Source organism: Phaseolus vulgaris, chromosome 4 (genome assembly GCF_000499845.2).
Source record: "Phaseolus vulgaris cultivar G19833 chromosome 4, P. vulgaris v2.0, whole genome shotgun sequence".
NCBI lineage: Eukaryota > Viridiplantae > Streptophyta > Magnoliopsida > Fabales > Fabaceae > Phaseolus > Phaseolus vulgaris.
The window spans coordinates 39,419,039-39,423,752 of NC_023756.2; positions in this window are offsets into that span (position 1 = coordinate 39,419,039).

A 4,714-nucleotide genomic window follows, 5' to 3' on the forward strand; every position below is an offset into this window, starting at 1 on the left:
TAGGTATAGACACTGGTGTAGAAACATAAAACAAGTGCGGCTATTTCGAATTTATAAATGCGGCTTTATAGCCGCATTTGATCAACACGCACTTGTAAATCAAGAAATACAAATGCGACTATATAGCCGCATTTATAAATATCATTTACACGTGCAGCTATTTGTTTTAGCCGCACTTGTATATGCCAAATCTTTGAAAAAAATTTTAAAATTTTTAAAACATCGTCAATCTTGTGTAAAGGCAACGTTGATGAAGAGTCACGGGAGCGCCAACAACGGCGGCGGCCAGCAGAAGCAGCGGCGGACAGGGAAGCAGCGACGGAGCAAACTAAAAAACCCACAAGAACCCACGAAGGCAATGAAAGAGTACTGAGCAATGTAAGAAACCAAACAATGTAAGAAAAACGAATGTCAGCCAACAAAACTGTGCTTCGAGACCACCAATGCAAGGAAAAAAACATATATAAGAAAAACGAAAACATCTATGCATATATTTGTGAAGATGAAGAGGAAGAAAGAGAACTCAAGAAACTTACATTGACACAAATGGAATGCAGATGCAGCAGAAGGAGACGAACTCAGAGTGCGAACACAAAACGAAGACAAAGACGAGAAAGAAAGTATGAAATTGTGTGTGCCGCGCTTCAAAATTTATTGTAAAAAAGGATTTACGAATGCAGCTGAAGGTAAAACCACATTCGTAAATCAAAACGTTTTGGTTTACAAGTGCGGCTATACAAATAGTCGCATTCGTAAATCAAGCGCTTTGATTTACAAGTGCGGCTATACAAATACCCGCATTCGTAAATCAAGCGCTTTGATTTACAAGTGCGGCTATATAAATAGTCGCATTCGTAAATCAAAATAATTTCAAAAATGCCACCGCGTTTTTTACGAAAGCGGGTAGCGCAAAAGTCGCACTAAATAAAGAGTATCATTTTCTTCTTTTTGCACTAGTGAGATGTCTAATCCTCATTTAACTATGAATGAAAAGCTCATGTTAGACAATCTAATAATAATTACATTATCTAAGTGTTATATACTTTAATCTTCATTTCATTGTGACGGTCTAACTCATGTTATAATTTAGTTCAAGCATGTCAAATAATAATTACTTTTATCATATTTATCTATATATAATCAATATTTGGTATTTATTTAATTTATATAGCATAAATTATAAATTAACAACAATAAATTAAGTATAAAAATAACGATGTATTTTTTTCACATTTTTTTTATGATAATGTAGTATAAAAAAGGTTATATATTTTATTGTTCCCATAAGAATTCAAATGATGTAAAATTTCAATATCAATATACATCATTTATATAGACCACACATTGATTTATTTTTTAATCACATATAATTTGATTTCATTTCAATCCATAACACTTTGATTTCATTTCAATCATATTGACTACACATGACTCCATGTGCAATCAAAGTACCTTAATTTCATTTCAATCCTAGTATTTGGATTCGTTTCAATCGTATTGACTATATATGGATTCATCGTCTTTCAAAAGACTCATTAAGTATGTTCTTACCATATACTAACATCTAATTCATACATTAAGGATCATGGTAAGTTCAAACATTCATTACTGTGTGTTTACAACGAATCACGGTGTATATGAACCTTCTCATAAACTTTTCACCACTTATCTTAGTTTATATGATTTAGATCATTAGTAAAGTTAGATGATATAAGTCAAATATAAGCTTTTCATACTTATTGTATCATCAAACAACAATTCATATATTATCAACTATGTAAAATACAATTAATTTATCAACTATTTAAACATCCAAACATACTACATTAGTCAACTTAAAACACAAATTACTTTAATGATAATAAATTTGGAATTACATATTTAATGTAAAAAGCAAACTTTGTTCTTATATACTTTTAAGATAATTATAAACAAAGCTATAAATGAAAATTTATGATTAAATGATAAAATAATTTTTTATGTTATCAATTTATCATGTATTCATAAATATAAATGAATAAATTTTCATATATTTTACACTAATATTTTCACTGAATCATTTGTTGTCTCCGATATATTTAAGTCCATTTAATGAGAGATATAATAAAAAAAGAATGAATACGTTGAGAAAATGAAAAATAAAGTTTAAAAAGATTGTTTGAAAATGAACATAAAAGGTTTGAAAGCCTAAGAAGTATCGTATGATTGAGAAAAATATCTCATAAAAACTATACTTAAAATATCTCACAGTAGTAAAATATAACATAAACTAAAACATTATATATAATCATTAATTGAAAATTAGATAATTTTTAGGATGGGAATCAAATAAGACAAAACTAAGAGAAGCGATTACCTTTTTTTTTCCTTTTGACAAAGTGAAACGCTAATCCAATAAAGGCTAAAGGTTATACGTGGAAGTTGTTAATTAATTGTAGAAAAACTATCTTAGAAGACTTTTTTTTATATAAGTTGAAATGAATTATGTATAAATAAAAAGTTAAAGAGATTATGATAAATTTTACAAATTAATTTATATTCAAACTAAATATCCAAATATATATTAGATATTAATTAATTGAAAATGAGATTATTTTTTCAGGGTGGGGATCAAATAAAAGTTGAGACAAAACTAAGAGAAACGCTAAAGCGATTATCTTTTTTTTTTTGCTTTTTGACAAAGTGAAACGCTAAAGCCCAATAAACGCTAAAGGCAATACGAGAAAGTTGTTAACTTATTATAGAAAAAACTATCTTAGAAGACTTATTTTTTTTTATACAAGTTAAAATTAATTTGTATAAATAAAAGTTAGAGAAATTATGATAAATTTTACAAATTAATTTATGGATAAACTAAATATACAAATATATACGATATTAAATTTATCTCTTTATGGTTTACATTATAAAGTATAACATTATAAGTATTTTACGGTGTGTACAAATTAGGTATTTTTTATATTTAAAAGTTAAAGTTTGTGTTGAAATTTTTAAAATGATGAAATTATGTGATCATTAAATTAATAATATATTGCTAAAATATAAAACTAAATCATTCACAATTTAATATATTTTTAAGATTAGACTGATTTTTAAAAAAATTCTATCAAAATAACATTAATGCATGAATATGAAGTTTTATCTTTAATATAAGATGTTGATATATTAGTATAAAGTGGTTGTTTTCAATTATTAGTGTATCAATTAAATAAATCAGAACAATCAATACTTAAATTCGTTATAAAGGTAAAAATGATTTCCACTAACAAGTGGCCCATTAGCTCAGTTGGTTAGAGCGTGGTGCTAATAACGCCAAGGTCGCAGAGACCTGCATGGGCCATTAGTTATTTTTTTTCCTAAACTTCTTGATTTTTATATTTAATATATAAATTAAAATAAACACCCCATAATTTCTTATTACATTAATTTTTCTAAGACTTTTACCATTTTGTCAAGTTACTTTCCTTAGAATATTTTTATTCTATACTCTTTAGATTTTGCATTCTTTAAATTCCTAACTTTCTTTACAAATTTAAACATCTAGAACTTTACTAATTTTTTATTCATGTAAGTATTCCTATATTTGAATTTGATTTATATATGTCTAGTTTGGAATTTGAAGATTTCAAGTTGATTTTAACTTTCAATTTTGCAACCTTGATTAAGTCGAATACAAATATAACTTTTTAACTATTTATATAAAATTTGACTTTTAATCTCATTCATTATAGTTATTTAAATTAATGTTGAAACCATGACCTACTTTATAATTATGATGTCCGTCTGATTTGATTCTATATATATAACCACCTTAATCTATTTTTGTAAAAAAGTTTAATTTGATTTACTTCTATTTAATTTCAAAAATACCGGTTCGGTGGAGATTACCATGCATTAAATAGATCAATTATTTACAAATTAAAATTATTATTTCTAATAAAAAGTAATATTGATTTTCTAAATTTTTTTTATATATTTAATAAAACACAACACTTAAAAATTAAGACTTCACAATAATTCTACCAACATAATGTACAAAGCAAGAATTAAAATGTACAATTAACTTGTTTATCATTTTTTGATTTAAAAAATTTCAACTATGTTATTTTTATTTATTAACTCTTAATTTTTTACTTATTGATAATAGTGTTTGAAAGTTCTAAATTCGGACACTTTTCTTAAATGGTATGTCCGTATCGTACCTGTATCGAACATCTACACTCGTATAATAATAGGACATATATCGGTAAAATGTTTAATTTAAAAAATATTTAATGAATTTCTAACAATTTTAATATGGATCTAACACAAATTTTTTTTTAAAAAAAATACATTAATTTTTTTCAAAACTCAAACTTATTATATAAATTTTTATTATGATTATAAAAATAAAAAATAAATTTTTTATCAATAATAAAAATTATCTTTTTACTAAAAAAAATTCTAAAACATACCTAATACACATAAATTTTTATTATTAATTTATATAATTTATAATTGCATATAATATATAAATATGTGTTATATATTTTAAAAATTATATGGACTTTTGTGTATCGATATCGTATTAGTGTGCTTCTTTATTGCACAAAATACACACCATGCGTATAAATTCCAAATAAAATTGATTAAATCCATTTATTTGGATCAAATTACCGCCACGTCAGCTCCTCGTTCAAAATTACTAAAACACCCTCTCTACCTCTTCATCACA